The 19548-nt window shown below is 34.4% G+C and overlaps 1 long non-coding RNA gene across 3 annotated transcripts in view; it reads right to left on the reverse strand.

The window, feature by feature from the left end:
• Positions 1-6351: 6351 nt before the first annotated feature.
• The window catches only part of LOC139357844 (uncharacterized), a 31351-nt gene continuing 18154 nt past the window's right edge, over positions 6352-19548 (reverse strand). Inside the window, exons 3-5 of one of the 3 annotated variants that reach the window (XR_011611721.1) lie at positions 18070-18229; positions 9937-10004; positions 6352-6672 (exon numbers count right to left, since the gene is read on the reverse strand). This is a non-coding gene — a long non-coding RNA (uncharacterized lncRNA). The remainder of the gene's footprint in view (positions 6673-9936; positions 10005-18069; positions 18230-19548) is intronic. The other 2 variants (XR_011611720.1, XR_011611719.1) reach the window with 2 other exon arrangements.

Raw genomic sequence — 19548 nt, forward strand, 5'->3', positions numbered from 1 at the left:
CTTTAAATATTTCTCTTTCGAATAATAACACAATGTTAAGATTTCTCAGTAGAAGGTGCCAGAAGAAAGCACAAGGTGAAAGGACACGTGTTGATTTCAGCAGGCCCCTCTTACCAAGCTCCTTCTACTTGCAGTTTCACTAGTGATGGGCACATGGAGAGTCTAGCTTTTCCAATGTCCAGCCCCTGCTGCATACATTTCCCCCAGTGCCCAGCCCCCAGAATTAGGGGCTTCTCCAGGCACAACTTCTTATAATGACTGATAGCCATCAGGGACCCAAATCTCCCACCATACCTCTTACCTGGGTTGGTGAACTGATATCAATAGAGTCCCTCCCCAATGAACATCTTCACCTATAGCCCATCAGTTGATTTGTGATGAGTTCCAAACGTAGCATCTTTCTTGGCATGGCTTCTACCAGCACCAGAGAGGGTATATTTTCAGCAAGTTCCATGGGTGTCTCACTGTCCTCTCTGTCATCCAGTGAACCACATCTATTTCTTCTCCAGTGAAGTCTGGATCTCAACCTTTGATGAAAGAATTCCTCTTCCTTGGGTACTCTATTACATCTCTTGGGATAGTTTGACTTTTCCACTGTCTATGGTTCTTATATTCATTTGAGGTCTCTCTACTTCTTGCTAGCCAATCACATGTTAATTCTATTCTTTGTTATATTTAATATTTTTTCATACTAAAACTTTCTCTGTTTAAATTACTGTTTTTTCCTCCTAGTTGGACCCTGACTGAAACACAACTAAATTGTCTACCAATTTAACAAGTGAATAGACAAATACATAATGGTATGTGTCTAAAAGTGACTACTACTTAACCATAAAAAAGAAGAATGAAGTAATATGCAACAACCTGAAAAATATCTCAAAAACATATTGAATGAAAGAAACCAAATGCAAAATAATTCTTACCATAAAATCCCATTTCTATAACATTTTAGAATAGGCAAAGCCAATACATAGGGAGAGAAAGCAGGTCCATGGTTGCTTGAGGCCATATATAAGGGGAGGGGGAGTTAACTGTAAAAGAGCACAAGTTTACTGTGTAGGGCGATTAAAACATTGTATTTGTTATTTATTATGTTGGTAGTTGCATGAGCATATGCATTTGTCAAAAGTCATCAAATTGAAGCAGGTGCATTTTATTTTCTCTAAATTATACCTCAATAATTTGGTTAAAAATTAAAATAAAAATTATTATCACACTAGTAAATATTCACTTACAGTGTTATATTAAGTATGATTGAAAGTCATGGCAATTGACTCTTCTACATCCATTTTGCCCCAGATAATTAGTCTAATCTCTTTGCATTTTGCCATCAATTTGTTAGAGAATGGGCATGTGATTCAGGACTGGTCAATGAATCATGAGTTGAATTATTCCAGAAGGGTTTGTGGAGAGAGTTTTCTAACTCCTGAAAAAGTGACAGTAGAAACATAATCTTTCTTTTCTTTCTATGTTCTCATGTCTGGAAATGGATTCTGTGAATGCCTATAAACATCTGATGGGATAAACAACTACAAATCTAACTCACAGACAGCTAGAAGTATGTATTGCTCATGCAAATGGGGCAACTGGCAGGGCAGCTCTGTTAATGTTGGCTAGACTTAGTTATATATCTGAGGATTGACTGGGCTATTGGTTGATCCAGACGTGCCTTGCTTAAGATGTCTGGGGTGACTCCATGTGTCTCTCATCCCCCAGCAGGCTGGCCCAATCATATTCTCAAGGCACAAAAGCAAGTCCTTTTTTTAAAAAAAACCCATAGTTTATTTTATTAAGTTCTGGGATACATGTGCGGTACATGCAGGTCTGGAACATAGGTAAATGTGTGCCATGGTGGTTTACTGCACCTATCAACCCATCACTTAGGTATTAAGCTCTGCATGCATTAGCTATGTGACATATGCTAACAGTCTGCCAAAGCAAGTTGCACATCCAAATCAATATCAAGGTGCATATGCATAGAGTCCATCTCTTGATTAAGAAGCTGAAATGTAACTTGATAAATGATGTAAAGAAAGGATGAGACAAAAATGTAAGCTTTTAGTCCAGCTAATCTGCCAATTAAACTTATGCCTATCCTTTTCTAGATCTGTACTTGTCTCATGCAAAGCTGATATACATCTATTTCAGTCTCAAAATTCTCATCAAACCTTCCATGCCCTGCTCAAATGATATCCTCACCATGAATACATCTCTGATCTTCCCAGCAGGAGTTAATCTTTCCCTGTCCTTTGTGTCTCCATGTTACTTTCTCCATATCTATAATTCAGCACTCCTTCTTGTACATTATTTTACTTATTTGGGCCTCTTTTCTCCCACCGTCTCAACCACTATACATTGCAAAATCTGACAGGTTGCCAAGATATTGAAAAATACTAGTAGACTTCTAACAAGGGAATTCTCTAAATTATTATAGAAGAGAGAGAGAGAGAGGGATGACATGTTTATGATTTCTATCCTTCCTCTCTGATTTTAGAAGTCCTTATGAAAATTTTATTTTCACTAATTTACTTTGAAAGCAGCCTCTCAAATCAAGGGTTACCAACCCATGGTGCTTGCACAAACTCTGTGCAATTTCTAATTTTGGCTTACCTTGATTTCCCAAGGTGCTACTCTGTGACAGAGTTTGCATTTTCCCTCCTCCCCTTCTATCACTTTCCCTGGTTTCCCAAGCATACTTACCATTGGGATAAACTAAAAGTCATTTTCTTGTAATTAAATGCATTCAAAATGTAGTTCACCAAGCATAAAAACTCCCCTAATCTTCTATCAACAAAAGCCCAATAAGGCAATCTGTATGAATGAGTTCTTAAGTTTAAACCCCACAGGTCAGGTGAGTGGGTTTCACAATTAGTTTTAAAATCACTGAAGTAGGAGACAAACATTTTACATACTATTAAAACATAGTAAAGTATTTGTAAAAGTGAAATCATGTAAAAATGTCTGACTTAAGGACATAAGTCATCAATAATGGCAGTAGGTACTTATGAAGCGTCTACTGTGGCTTGGCACTGAGGTAGAGATGATAGGAAAGCTAAAAATGAACACGCAACCAATTAGCCAATATGCTACGTTCAGTGATGAGATGTGGACGAACACTTTACATTATCACTAAGGTGATTATAATCATTAATTTTCATATCTGTTAGCTTTATTCTTCTACTTCTGAAAGCCACTTGTGATTCTCTGAACATACATCTTCCTTTTTTACTGAGAAGATGCCAAAAAGGATCAATAACATCCTATTCCATAAAGATGCTGCTTCTTAAATGACATGATCAGAGTGATTTAGGGTATTTAAATGAATTGGTCCCAAGCAAGACAAAATATGGATTTTACCACTTTGAAAGAATTAAAAACAAGTTACTCTGGTTCTCGAATACACTTTTTCTATTACTGTATGTATTAGTCTGTTCTTGCAGTACTACAAAGAAGTAACTGAAACTGAGTAATTTGTAAAGAAAATACGTTTAATTGGCTCACCGTTCTACAGGTTGTACAGGAAAAATGGCTGGGGAGGTTTCAGGAAACTTTTGATCATGGCAGAAGGGGAAGCAGGCATATCTTACATGGCCAGAGCAGGAGGCGGAGAGCAAAGGGGAGGTGCTACACACTTTTAAACAACCAGATCTCATGCGAATCCACTCACTATTATGAGAACAGCAAGGAGCAAATTTGCCCCCCATGATGTAATCACCTCTCACCAGGACTCTCCTCGAACATTGGGGATTACAATTCAACATGAGATTTGAGCGGGGACACAAATCCAAACCTTAGCACTGTGCATTCTGAGGTTCAATTTAGACTTTAATTTATTATTATTTTTTTAAGAGACGACTGCTGCTTTTCAAAGGATCATTTTTTATGTTGTAATTTTGATACAAAAACACAGTGAGGTAGTATGAATAGATGCTACTATACTGGGTTATCCCCAAATTAGAGATGAACAGAGGGACAATGATTTATGTGATAAGCCCAAGTTCATACTGGTACGCCCGGGAATAAAAGTAAGAGTTTCTAGCTTTAGGCTCAATGCCCTTTTCAATACAAAAGAGCTCTGGTTACTTTTATCAAAGCAGAACGCCTGAGAATCTAATTATGCACTAAAAGTCTCAGACAGATGGGTTTGTGCTCTTTTCTTATATTTTGAAATTAAATCATCTCTGGATTTTATGGCAAAATATCCTTATCAAACACTAATATTGTGTATACAGTGTACACATTTTATTTGTTTTGTGGCTACCTTAGTCTCAACATCTTTAGCGAAGATCTATTTTCACTATATTGGCATTTTCACAAATAAATTAGTAACCTGAAGAAAATGACTGGATATAGAACCAAAAAACAATTCAGACAGAATAACAAAATGCTAATTGTTTGATTATGATGATAAATTTAAGATGATGATTTTCTATGATCAAGGGCAATGCCTCTGAAAACTGGCTGTCATAGTTCAGTCTAGGGTTGCTTTTTATTAGGTGTGGCTTGGGCTAAGTTATTAAACCTTCTTTATGTCTTAGTGTACTACTTTATAAAATGATGACAAAAGTTAACACCTAACTCATAAGCTTGTAGTAGATTAGATGAACTAATGTATGTAAAGCACTTAGACATGTCATGCATATAAATAAGTACTCAATAATAGTTGGATATTTTATTATGGCCCTAGTATGAAAGCCCACAGGAATTAATTATAGTTATTTTTTAAACTACGACTGAGATGTTCTTTTTCCATATATGTTTTACAATCTGTCCTATGTCTTTTTATCAATATTCTTTTACTCTCAGAATTTATGAAGATAAAACAGGCTTACAGAAAATTATGCAGCCCTTTATTTTGTATGAAAGATTGTGAAAAAAACTTCTAGAGGAATAACCATTATTTAATGTTAAATGTTAGAACTTTGAAAATCTAATAAACTCCAAGTTACGGAGAGTAGGGGTGAGTTGTTATTCTTATGCAGTCATCTCTCCTTCCCATTCTTTAATCCCCTCTTTTAATTACATTCCTCATTTTCATTTTATTCTTTTTAATATTTTTATCTCATCACCTTCCTTCTATATCATTTTGGTATACTCTAATGTCCTAGAGAATAATAAAAAATAGGCATTATTATTTTTAAATAAATGTATATTTCTTTTTCTTACTTTTTATAATGTGTATACTACTGAGTATATGTCTCTTACAAATGATTCCTTATTTCTATTTGACTCTTGGCTATCTCAAAAGAACCTATAAAACTTTGCCGTAAATAACCTCCCAAAAAGGTAAAGTCTAATTTGCACTTAAGATGAAGGTAATCTTGATTTTACTAGTTTTTTTTCAGCTTTTCCAATTCTTACTCCCACTTTTATATTAAAGAACTGCCATGATGTTCATTTGGCATTTGTTCTTCCCTTGAGAGCCTGGGAGGTAACACTTATAAAGTAAATGATAATTTCCTGTTTCTCTGTTACTGTCGAGACGATCCTGTTCCTTGGGGGTCAGTAAAACACATGGTCAAACTGATTTTCTGAGGCCCCCAAATCTAAAGTCTTTGTGGTATTTCAGATAATCCTTTGATGCCATTGTGGTTTGTGAATGCTAAATGGTATTTTTGATCTATGCCAGTACTCATCCCTAGTCAGAATGTCATTAACTTTCTCCTTTCCTGCAAACTTTCATAGAAAGCCACATGGAGGTGATACATCAATTTGGAAATAGTTAATTAGCAGCCTGCTTCTCTTTGCAGTTCTCTTCAACAAGGTCATACACATTAACAGACATATTTTGTGGCACTACATCGCCATAAAATTTAGTTTGACAATTTTATTTCAGTATGGGTATTGGTCTTTTCCTTAGTATGTTCAATTTTTTAAAAAAACTGTGTAAAGATGTCAAACATTCAGCACATTAATAGAAGAGTAAGGCACATGCCTTAGAAATGAGAAAAATATACCAAAATGCTCTTTCACTCCTTCTACATTAAAAATACTAACTTGAGGGAAAAAGTCATGTTTTTATAAAAGATGGTTAAAAATTAAAATATATGTGATATTGTTTCAAAAATGGCTATGGCATAATTTTAAACCCATAAATAATGAGATTTTAAACATAGATGTGTGTGCTTTATTGAAAAATCAAGAAAATTCTCTCATGCACTTGTCATTAAGGAGTGTATGAAACTGACACATTCAACACAGACAATAACCAGTAGTGATAACAATGGCTTCATACAGTGACATATACAACTATCATTACTGAGAATAATGACAAAATTTATGGTGATACATAGATTCTCAAGAGTCTGAAGAATTTAATATTTTGCCACATATCAGATATCTTACTCTAGTTCTCTTTAATTAACTTACAACAATCTAACATTTCTCAAATTTGCTTAGCTTTTTATTATGTTTGTTGACACAAGAGAGTTACATGAAATTAATTCATGAACACACCTATCAGAGGAAATTATGCTCACATGATGGGAAAAAAATAAGATGAATGAGCGATGAGCGATGAGCGATGAAATGAGCGATGAAATGGGGATTATTACCAACATTCTTGGTGCTGAGACTTTATCATTTTAACAATCAGTTGCTGGTGCCAGGTGGAACAGGTTAGATACAAAACGAAAATTAGGTAATTGCCCATGTCTTCAGTATTCTCAGCATCTATTTGGAGGAAAAATATAAAAGTGAGACTACTTCTAAATTGCATGATTTGTTAGAGGCAAAATTGGATTACAGAAAAGTGGAGGTGTGACTGGAGTAAGGTAGATGAAAAGATTAATATGAGTGGTGAAACTTTCTAAGAAATAGTAATGTATTGCTAGGTTTCACCTAGATAGGGAAGTAGAATGATTCCATATTAGGAGAAAAGAATGCTAGAGGCAATAAGAAAAAGTGAGAGTAACTGTGGTACATTCTGGGTATCTTACAAGAAGTTCCAGTTTTATCCAAGGGAGATTTTGATACCTAGAAGAGAAAGCAAGAAATTTGGAATTCAAAAGGCCTCGTTTGAATTTCTTTTTCTGCTTCTTACCATCTGTGTGACTGGAGCAAGTTAATTAATATAATTTAGTCTTAATTTTTCTCATATGCAAATTAGAAGAAGTAACAAATAATTTAAAAGTATTTATAGGGATTATATAAGGTAACAAATTTAAAAGTCCATAACAATATCTGAAAATATAATAGGAAATTCATAAATATTTTCTAACGATCCAAACTTGAATTTGTAGACAAAAATGTCAAAAACTGAGCTTATGTTTTGGTTATAGATTGAGAGATTCAACATAGTAAAAACGTCAGTTGTCCTCAAATAAATATAAAGGTTTAACATAATTTTCATCACATTCCCAGCAAGTAGATATATATCATTCTAAAATTTATATAGAAAGACAAAGAGGCTAAAATAGCTCAAATAACTGTAAAAGAGAAGAAGAAAGTGAGAGAAAAAAGTGTAACTAATTTCAAGCTTTTTCATGTACTACAGTAATCAAGGCTGTGGCAGTGCAAGAGGGACAGACACATAGATCTATTGGAATAAAACAGGTATTCTGGAAATAAGCCCAAAAAATTTATCACAGAAATATGCCCAACAAATTTTTGACAAAGGTTTAAAAGCAATACAAGAGAGGAAGAACAGCATTTTCAACAAAACAGTACTGGAACAATTCACCATCAATAAGTAGAAAACTTAAACTTTTTAATTTAAAACTTATATTAAGTGTTCTGTGTTATACAAAAAATAACTTTTAAAATGGATCAATGACTATTGAGGTTTAAATGTGTCCCCCAAAGTTCCTGTGTTGGAACTTACTCCCCAGTGCAACAGTGTTTAGAGGTAGATCCCAATGGGAGGAACTTTGAGCCAAATACACCTCTATTGTTTATAAATTGCCCAATTTCAGTTATTTTTTTACAGCAACACAAAATGGACTAAGACAATGATTTAAGTGTAAGATATAAATTTATGAAAAATTTAGAAATTATATAGGAGAAAATCTTCGGAATTTGGCATAAACAAAAAGTTAGAGTTTATACTAAAAGCATAAAAGGAAACATTGATAAATCGAGCTTCATCAAAATTTCAAACTTTCACTAACCAACTACCTGGTTAAAAGATAAAAAGACAAGCGATAGATTGAGTCAAATAGTTGCAAACCACATATCCAACAAAGGACTTTTACTTAGAACACCTAAAGGAGTCTAAAAACTCAACAGTAAAACAGAACAAAACAACAACAACAAAATTCAATAAGAAAACTTCCAAAAAACTTAACACAGATATTTCCCAGAAGTGGATACACAGGTTTGTATAGGGAGCAAATTAACACATGAAAAGATATTCAACACCATTAGTCAGAAGAGAAATTAAAATTAAAACAAGAAATTACTACATATCTATTGTGAAGTTTAAACTTTTTTAAAAGTCACAATGCCAAGTTCTTGCAAATATATGGAGAAACTATAATAGATCAGTCATAAATTGCTAGTGGGAATATAGTATTGCAGCTATTCTGAAAAATAGTTTTCCAACGTGTAAAAAAACAAAAAAAACAAAAAAAAGCTAAACATGCAGCTAACATACAACCAAGCAATTATACCACTGGGCTTTAACCTAGACAAAAAGTTACGATCACACAAGAACTTATACATGGAAATTTATGGAAGTTTGATTCATAATACTACCCAAATAGAAACAACTCAGATGTCCTTCAAAGGATAAATGGTCAAAAACAAGCAAGCAAATAAAGGAAAATAACTTAGGTACAACTATACAGTGAAACACTACACAACAAAGAAAAGAAGCAACAACTATTGTTATGTATACCAATGTAGGTGAGTTTCTAAACAATAATGCTGAGTAAAAAAATTCCAAAAAGACTACATAACGTATTATTGCATTTATATAACATTCTTCAAGTTACAAATCCTAGAAATAGAGAATGGATTAAGTGATCTCCTGGAGTTAAGTTCTGGGAATTAAGGGTACGTGGTGTAGTGAAAACAAGTTGAGTATGGCTATAAAAGGTCAACAGTCAGAATGCTCCTGGTGATAGAATGTTTTGTATATTGACTGTATCAGTATTAATATCGTGATTGTGATATTTTAAGCAGAATCTTACCATATACTTTTTTATAACTGTATGTGAATCTACAATTGTATTAATTTTTTTTTTCTTTTTTTTTTGAGACGGAGTCTCGCACTGTTGCCCAGGCTGGAGTGCAGTGGCGCGATCTCGGCTCACTGCAAGCTCCGCTTCCCAGGTTCACGCCATTCTCCTGCCTGAGCCTCCCGGGAAACTGGGACTACAGGCGCCCGCCACCGCGCCCGGCTAATTTTTTGTATTTTTAGTAGAGACAGGGTTTCATCCTGTTAGCCAGGATGGTCTCCATCTCCTGACCTCGTGATCCGCCCTCCTCGGCCTTCCAAAGTGCTGGGATTACAGGCGTGAGACACCGCACCCGGCTATGTTAAAAATTTAAAAGTTCAGTTTGATTACAAATATATTACAAGAGTTATTTAATTTGTTGTTTTCTATTTCATCTAAAAGTTGGGCCATTTCGGTTTGCAGAGTAGCTCTAATCCAAAAGTTTACTCCGTTATACAGTTCCTTTTCATTTTTTTGTTGTCTCATTCCTGATCCTTATTTCCTTTTCATATTCCTTCTCTGCATAGCAAAAGCTTGATTGCTGCAATATTCACATTCAAACACTGACAACAAGGAAGTAAGAAAGATACAGTGAAAAATTTCTGCTTAAGCAAGTGTGGTAGATTTTCTTATTTAATAATGATTATTTGTTGCCTCTTATATCTTTCCATGTTTTCCTATAGGTGTTGTGTATTCTTCAGCCACTTTTACTTTAGACTTAGCCCTGTGACTTTCTTTGGTCAATGTAACGTAGCCTCAGCTTGCATTCATTCCTTACCTCGTATTCCATCCATCCTCTTGAGAACTGCATGTCCTAGATAGTGTCAGCTCCTCTAGACTTGGTTCCTGTAAGGAGAAGACAAAAGGTGGTCATCTTTAGCTCATCCATAGCTCTTTTGAGATATGATCAGAAATAAATGAATCATGAGATATCCAGACAGTTTGTTACCATGAACAAATTGTGTTGTTTCTTGGCTGAGTGATACAAGTAAAATGGATGTTGCTTGCCTCTTTCCACTGAGGGTCATACTAAGCTGCAAGAGGGGCTGAGAAATAAGTTTTGGAAAAGAATTCACATACTCAGGAATAACTAAATCTGGTGAAAAATAAGGAGTCTTCTACTAACCAATAGTCATACTGTACTTTTGCTCCACTAATCCATCTCCAAACTATATAAGATACCTTATGTTTTTGAAGTGTGTTCTAGAAGTGCTATTATTCCTTAGCCAAATTCTTTTAAATGTTCATAGTAGCAGGCAGAATTCAAAATTAGGGCAGATAAAAGAAAAATGATGAAATTATGTGAATTATTCAATAATTATATGAATAATATTAGAACAAGCTCTTACAATAAAAAAAGAAGAACTACATGTATGAGAAATGCAGAAATTCTTTTAAAGCTTATATTTATAATAGTGATTTGAGAAATAATTTATTTATGTTTTTTCTAACTGCCAACAAGTAAAACGCTCTGCCATGTATCTACTTAACAGAAAAAGCTTTTCAGTTGTTGACAAAGAATGTAAATTAGCCAAGTTAACTCAGGCTTTTAGAAAGCTAAACTAAAATCTCAGAAGTCAAATTTTATATAAACTTTAAATTGGCAGAATATGTGAAATCTTTTCCCTTTCTCTGAGAGGTGATGCTGCTTTTATTAGATGAAAACGCAAAAGGAAGTAGATGTTGCCAAGTGTTATAGGCATAAGAGTGCAAGAACATAAATGCTGAAAACAATATCACAGCTCATTTTTTTGATAGAATATAAGTAGAAAATTATTAGCAGGTTATTCTTCAATTTTAGGCAACAAAATCAAATACATATAAGGCTTTTCAATCAGTCCTGAAATAAATGTCATCTTAAAGGTTGCAACATTTAATTTTTTAAGAAAAGAAACAAGTTTTTTAAAATGTTAGTGAGAGAAGAATCAAATCGACGCAATTAAAAATGATAAAGGGGATATCACCACCGACCCCACAGAAATACAAACTACCATCAGAGAATACTATAAACACCTCTACGCAAATAAACTGGAAAATCTAGAAGAAATGGATAATTTCCTGGACACTTACACTCTTCCAAGACTAAACCAGGAAGAAGTTGAATCCCTGAATAGACCAATAGCAGGCTCTGAAATTGAGGCAATAATTAATAGCCTACCAACCAAAAAAAGTCCAGGACCAGATGGATTCACAGCTGAATTCTACCAGACGTACAAGGAGGAGTTGGTACCATTCCTTCTGAAACTATTCCAATCAATAGAAAAAGAGGGAATCCTCCCTAATTCATTTTATGAGGCCAACATCATCCTGATACCAAAGCCTGGCAGAGACACAACAAAAAAAGAGAATTTTAGACCAATATCCCTGATGAACATCGATGCAAAAATCCTCAATAAAATACTGGCAAACCGGATTCAGCAACACATCAAAAAGCTTATCCACCATGATCAAGTGGGCTTCATCCCGGGGATGCAAGGCTGGTTCAACATTCGCAAATCAATAAACATAATCCAGCATATAAACAGAACCAAAGACAAGAACCACATGATTATCTCAATAGATGCAGAAAAGGCCTTTGACAAAATTCAACAGCCCTTCATGCTAAAAACACTCAATAAATTCGGTATTGATGGAACGTATCTCAAAATAATAAGAGCTATTTATGACAAACCCACAGCCAATATCCTACTGAATGGGCAAAAACTGGAAAAATTCCCTTTGAAAACTGGCACAAGACAGGGATGCCCTCTCTCACCACTCGTATTCAACATAGTGTTGGAAGTTCTGGCTAGGGCAATTAGGCAAGAGAAAGAAATCAAGGGTATTCAGTTAGGAAAAGAAGAAGTCAAATTGTCCCTCTTTGCAGATGACATGATTGTATATTTAGAAAACCCCATTGTCTCAGCCCAAAATCTCCTTAAGCTGATAAGCAACTTCAGCAAAGTCTCAGGATACAAAATTAATGTGCAAAAATCACAAGCATTCATATACACCAGTAACAGACAAACAGAGAGCCAAATCAGGAATGAACTTCCATTCACAATTGCTTCAAAGAGAATAAAATACCTAGGAATCCAACTTACAAGGGATGTAAAGGACCTCTTCAAGGAGAACTACAAACCACTGCTCAGTGAAATAAAAGAGGACAAAAACAAATGGAAGAACATACCATGCTCATGGATAGGAAAAATCAATATCGTGAAAATGGCCATACTGCCCAAGGTAATTTATAGATTCAATGCCATCCCCATCAAGCTACCAATGAGTTTCTTCACAGAATTGGAAAAAACTGCTTTAAAGTTCATATGGAACCAAAAAAGAGCCCGCATCTCCAAGACAATCCTAAGTCAAAAGAACAAAGCTGGAGGCATCACGCTACCTGACTTCAAACTATACTACAAGGCTACAGTAACCAAAACAGCATGGTACTGGTACCAAAACAGAGATATAGACCAATGGAACAGAACAGAGTCCTCAGAAATAATACCACACATCTGCAGCCATCTGATCTTTGACAAACCTGAGAGAAACAAGAAATGGGGAAAGGATTCCCTATTTAATAAATGGTGCTGGGAAAATTGGCTAGCCATAAGTAGAAAGCTGAAACTGGATCCTTTCCTTACTCCTTATACGAAAATTAATTCAAGATGGATTAGAGACTTAAATGTTAGACCTAATACCATAAAAATCCTAGAGGAAAACCTAGGTATTACCATTCAGGACATAGGCATGGGCAAAGACTTCATGTCTAAAACACCAAAAGCAACGGCAGCAAAAGCCAAAATTGACAAATGTGATCTAATTAAACTAAAGAGCTTCTGCACAGCAAAAGAAACTACCATCAGAGTGAACAGGCAACCTACAGAATGGGAGAAAATTTTTGCAATCTACTCATCTGACAAAGGGCTAATATCCAGAACCTACAAAGAACTCAAACAAATTTACAAGAAAAAAACAAACAACCCCATCAAAAAGTGAGCAAAGGATATGAACAGACATTTCTCAAAAGAAGACATTCATACAGCCAACAGACACATGAAAAAATGCTCATCATCACTGGCCATCAGAGAAATGCAAATCAAAACCACAATGAGATACCATCTCACACCAGTTAGAATGGCGATCATTAAAAAGTCAGGAAACAACAGGTGCTGGAGAGGATGTGGAGAAATAGGAACGCTTTTACACTGTTGGTGGGATTGTAAACTAGTTCAACCATTATGGAAAACAGTATGGCGATTCCTCAAGGATCTAGAACTAGAAATACCATATGACCCAGCCATCCCATTACTGGGTATATACCCAAAGGATTATGCTGCTATAAAGACACATGCACACGTATGTTTATTGCAGCACTATTCACAATAGCAAAGACTTGGAATCAACCCAAATGTCCATCAGTGACAGATTGGATTAAGAAAATGTGGCACATATACACCATGGAATACTATGCAGCCATAAAAAAAGGATGAGTTTGTGTCCTTTGTAGGGACATGGATGCAGCTGGAAACCATAATTCTTAGCAAACTATCACAAGAACAGAAAACCAAACACCGCCTGTTCTCACTCATAGGTGGGAACTGAACAATGAGATCACTTGGACTCAGGAAGGGGAACATCACACACCGGGGCCTATCATGGGGAGGGGGGAGGGAGGAGGGATTGCATTGGGAGTTATACCTGATGTAAATGACGAGTTGATGGGTGCAGCACACCAACATGGCACAAGTATACAAATGTAACAAACCTGCACGTTATGCACATGTACCCTACAACTTAAAGTATAATAATAATAAATAAATTTTTAAAAAAGAGAGAAAAAAAATAAAAATAAATAAAAAAATAAAAAAATAAAATGTTAGTGAAAGAGGTAATCTTAAAGGTGGATAAACAGTAGGTAAACAAAAATACTTTTGCTTTCTGTCTGCAGCTACCACTCCACACTGAAAACAGTCTTAAAAAAGAGGTATAATGAGAAACATTCTTAAATAATATGAAAAATACACACACGCACGGCTACACACACATACATACACATAACATATACACACACAAGTAAAATACTCTGCTATCATCTACTTATCAGAGATACAGTTTATACTAGTTTAAGATAAATACATTTGTATGTTCTTTCATTAATTTAGATTTTAAACTAAGTTGGTGCTACACCCATCCTAAAAGAGTGAGAAACAAATATTGTTATATTGAATTAAAACAATATAATTGCACTGAGAAATAAAAAATATAAATACAACAGGACGGTTTACTTACATAATTGGCAGAATATAGTAAATTTAAACACAGAAGTGTACTAATAGAAAAGCTTAGGAAATCTTTTCCTTTTAAAGACAAATTTTAGAGATTATTATATTATTTACACACCAATTTTAAGCATAAAGACAAAAATAGAAGATCAACCTTTAAAATGTCATAACAGCAACTCCAAAGAAGAGATCAACAATAGATTCAGTGAAATACTCCCTCAAATGTGTTACAGTTGTTAAAACTAATTGAAGATTAAAATTTAGCTCCAGCGTTCAGTGAAATGCAGAACATTTTAACTTAAGATAGTAGAATATTATATAACTAGTCTTGGATCTAACTCTGTCATTTCTGGGTAAACGATAAAAGTGTTGAACAAATGCCAGTGAAACATCATGTTTATGAAAAGTTTTTAAAGAGCAGTAAATCCATATTTACAATGTTATAGTCATTATAGAGTGCTGATATGTAATAAATTTTATATTTGAAAATCTTACTGGAAATGTTAAATAAGAATAGTTTTGTACTGCACTGCTTGGCAGAAATCCCATTCAAGATAGCATATGTTAGGACTCTGTCATGACTCAGCATTCATATGTTTCTTCTTAAATCATATAAAAATTAAGATGAGAGATGTGAGATGAATCATCCCATTTGCTGTTTATTCCTCATTTTTATGTGAAAAATAATCAAATACTTGTTGAGGTAACATGCACAGCTTTACACTAAAATTTTATATAGAATATAGAAATGACTGAAATTTATTCCTAGTATTTAGTTACTTGATGTATAATAGAAGGCATAAAGATAAACCACACATATGAAATAAAATTTATAAAAAAAAAAAAAGTTTCTCCCTGATGAAGTCAAGGACTCTACCTTTTTAATCTTTGTTTTCTTGGTATACAGTATAAGACATTTATTCAATATATGTTTGCTAAATAAACTAATGAAAATGATACTTGGATGTAAACTTTTGATTTCTCAATTATTGGTTGGGGGAGTATCTACACATAGTAGCTGAAATATTTCTGCAAATAATCTTTACCACTTCTCCAATTTTTTTTATTCAATTGTTTCTATCATTGTGAACTTACATTTTTTTCTTATATACATTGGGTTATAATCTATGACTGTCCTGTTAATTTTGTTGTTCACATTTTTCCAGACTAGCATTGTGAGTTCTTCCAAATTGATTCTTATATCCTTTTAACATACCCCTATCTTATCTTTTTATTTTTTAAAGCACATCTTTATTTGCTTCAAGCCCATCTTATGTTTTCCTTTTTCCAGCAGTGGAATCAGCCATTTATCCAAGAACCCCTTGGTTCTTTGTAGTAAATCAAAAATAAGACAAAACAAAAAATTTAAAAATGCTACACATAGGCAAAAATATGACCTGATACTTCTCAAAAGAATATTCACTAGTAAAAGAAATGCAAATCAATATCACTACACACATATAAGAAAAGCTAAAACAAAAAATGACAGACCACATACCAAGTTTTGGTTAGGATGTGGAGCAACTCTAACTTCAGACACATTGCTAGAGTAAACGAAAAATTAAACAGCCACTGTGGAAAACGGTATGGCGCTATCACATGAGGTTTTATACGCACTTATCGTACTCCTCAGAAATTTCATTTTTGAGTACTAACTCATGAAAAATAAACACAAAGGCATACACAAAGACTTGTACACTGAATGTTCATAGCAGCATGATTTATACTAGCTAAAACCACCCAATATACACCATCTGGTGAATAAACAAATTTGAGATACTCATACAATGCTATGGTTACCAGCAATAGAAAATAACAAAATATTGGGCCGGGCGCAGTGGCTCACGCCTGTAATCCCAGGACTTTGGGAGGCCAAGGCAGCTGGTTCACCTGAGGTCAGGAGTTCAAGACCAGCCTGACCAACATGGAGAAACCTCTTTTCTACTAAAACATACAAAAATTAGCCGGGCATGGTGGCGGGCGCCTGTAATTCCAGCTGCTTGGGAGGCTGAGGCAGGAGAATCACTTGAACCTGGGAGGCAGAGGTTGCAGTGAGCCAAGATCACGCCATTGCACTCCAGCCTGGGTGACAGAGCAAGTCTCCATCTCAAAAAAGAAGAAAAGGGAAGAGAAGAGAAGAGAAGATTAATACATGCAACAGCATGGAAGATACTCAAAAATATTATGCCAAGTGAAGGAAGTCAAACACAAGTGACACATGCTACATGGTTCCATTACTTGACTTTCAAGACAAACTACAGTGACAGAAACAGATTTGTGATTGTCTGAAGTTGAGTAGTAGAGAAGGGATTGATTGCAATGAGGCATAAGGCAACTTCTTAGGGTGATGAAACTATTTGATATTTTTATTATATTGGTGGCCAGATGATTTTATATAATTACAGATGATTTTATATAACTAAAAAAATTTACCTGATTCTAGAATGTTTTCTACATTATCTACATTTTAAATGTAGATGATGTTTATTGCATATAAATATGTCAATAAAAATAAAAGAAGTTAGCTGTAGCCTCTCAATAATAAAATTATGTTAATATCTTAAGAAAATGTACTCTGGATATCACTTTACTTATATTCCTAAAAATTTAATCTTTCAAATATCTTTTGGAAAGAGGAAGAGAGAACTTTTTTAAGCTGTCCCATTCTATTTATCTGCTATTCTTTATAGTCAGACTTCTCAAAAGACATGTATTCATACACTTTTCACTCCACTTTTTTCTCTTATTTACATTTTAATCTACTGCCATTTGGCTCCACTTCAATGAAATTCCACTTATCAGTGTTACCAAAACCCAAATGTTTAGGGACAATTCCAATGGGCTCAAACTCTCATCAGTATTCAACCATCAATTGCCCCTTATATTTTCAAACATTCTCTTTGTTTCCATGACACTGATTTCTCCCCACCTGATGGCTGGTCTTTACAATTGTCTTCCAAAGATCTATATTCACTGTCTAAGTGCTGAAGTGCTTAAGGACTCATTACAAGGCCCTCTTCTCATTATATATTTCACCTTTATTCATTTCAAATTAGAATCTCTGACATAGACCCCTCCTAGCTTTAAATCCAAATATCAAGTTATCTCCTTAATATTCTTGACATGGATATAACATTCTCAAAATTAACAGTTACACAACTTAATTCTTTATTCTCTTCCCACCCTTTTCCTCACCACCCCTCTTTTCTATCACCATATTAATTTATCCCATGCACTTCCATCTAACCAAAAGCAACACCATATACTTTAGTAATCAAGCCCCATACTTACTTTCGCCATTTCCTAGTGCCTCATAATCAGACTATCAATAAATTTATTTTTATATCATTATAAAATATATCCCATATCCCTTTGGTTTTCACCCTTTCACTGCTACAGGCAAAGTACAAACAAGGTATTGAAACAATAGATTCATAATCAGTTTTTCTGCTTCTACTCTTGCTCTGCTTCATTTCATTCTCCAGAAAGTGGCCAAATTAATATTTAAAACACATAAATGAAATTAATGTCATATACTATCCTACTTTAGCACTTACAATAAAGTTAAAACCTCTTCCAGACCTATGATGCACAGCATGAGCTGGCTTTTGCCTTTCTCTCCAATCTCATCTCATCTCACAGCCTACCTTGTTCGGCACACTTCAGTCACACTTCCTTTTTCTCAGTTCATGTGCTATTCCCAGGTTTTCCCTTCTTCCAGTGTGTTGCTTTGTTTGAAATATATACCCTGCTACTGTTTGCAGAGATTTCTCTGTCTCAGCCTTCCATTTTCAGCTTACATTCCATCTTTAGAGAAAAAAACTCAGAATTTGTCCTTTCTTTCACACCATTCTGCTTATTTCCTTCAGACCACATCATGCAATATATAAAACTTTATTTGTGTCTTTACTTATATATTGTCAACCAGTCTTGCTAGACTGTAGGCTGCGTGAGAGCATGTATATGTATATATGTATATGTATCTTGTTTCCCACCATGTAGTAATCATCTAACATTGGGCATGGTCATGTTAGCTACTCAGTAAAGACTTGTTTATTGGAAAGTTTTGTGTAAATGTAAAGAAAATAAAATGTTTCTAGACAGTACTATATATTTTTTCATTGTAACCGTTATGAGTATTTGAACCATTTTTTCCAAATATAATAGTGATATTGTATATTATGACTCACATTCATTTTTCTAAAATAACATGTAATTTTCTGTTTTACCTTTTATAAACTCAGTGAATGATTTTCGTATGATATTCAGTGGATTATTTAAAGTTTCCAAAATCCCATGAGAATGGAGATGGGAAAAATGTAAGAAAGAGTAGAGGGAGTGTACAAGAAAGAAAAGAAAGGCAAAATGAAGAAGGAAGTAGAGAAGAAGGCAAAAGGAAAGACAAATAAAAGATGCTACTTAATTATAGAGGGTTAAAATGTGAACATTTTTAAAATTAGAAAAATAAAACATGGTTATCTAATATACATGTTCTCTAATGCCAGTTGGATTTGCTCAACATTTTCCCAAAATAACCAAAGAAAAGTTTAAAAGTAGTATAAACTTTAAAAATAATAGCTCTATTTTTGGAAAGGGCAAAGGCAAGAGCTGTTAATGTTGCCACAGTATTGAGATTCTTTGGACATGTACCAATTTTTTTAGAGTACTTGACAAGAAAAGCTAATTCCATGCATATAGTTCTCCAAATTTCATGTGAAAGACCTGAAAATATGATCCCTTGTAAAAGTGTACATTTTTAGACCAATGGACCTGTGATCAAAACCATCATTATACAAGCTATAATCACATTTCGTTTGCAGCAGATGCAAATTATCCTTAAAGGTTCTTGGCAATGCATTTATTTGGAATAGGGACAAACTCAGACTTTCAAACACAGGGTTTTCTCTTGTGCATTCCCCTCAGTTCCCCATCATTTATCTTCTATTTTTGCTTATAAATAGATCAGGAAAGACTTCCAAATCTTACTCTTTTTTAAATATGGGTAAGACTCCTTGTCTACAATTGTCTGGAGATAACCATGATCCCCCCCCTTCCCTGCCCAAGAACAGTAGCTTTTGTTTTTTTAGAAGAAAAAATCATTTTTGAAATCTTTTTTTTAGGATAAT

The sequence above is a fragment of the Macaca nemestrina genome, chromosome 13, assembly GCF_043159975.1.
Source record: "Macaca nemestrina isolate mMacNem1 chromosome 13, mMacNem.hap1, whole genome shotgun sequence".
Taxonomy (NCBI): domain Eukaryota; kingdom Metazoa; phylum Chordata; class Mammalia; order Primates; family Cercopithecidae; genus Macaca; species Macaca nemestrina.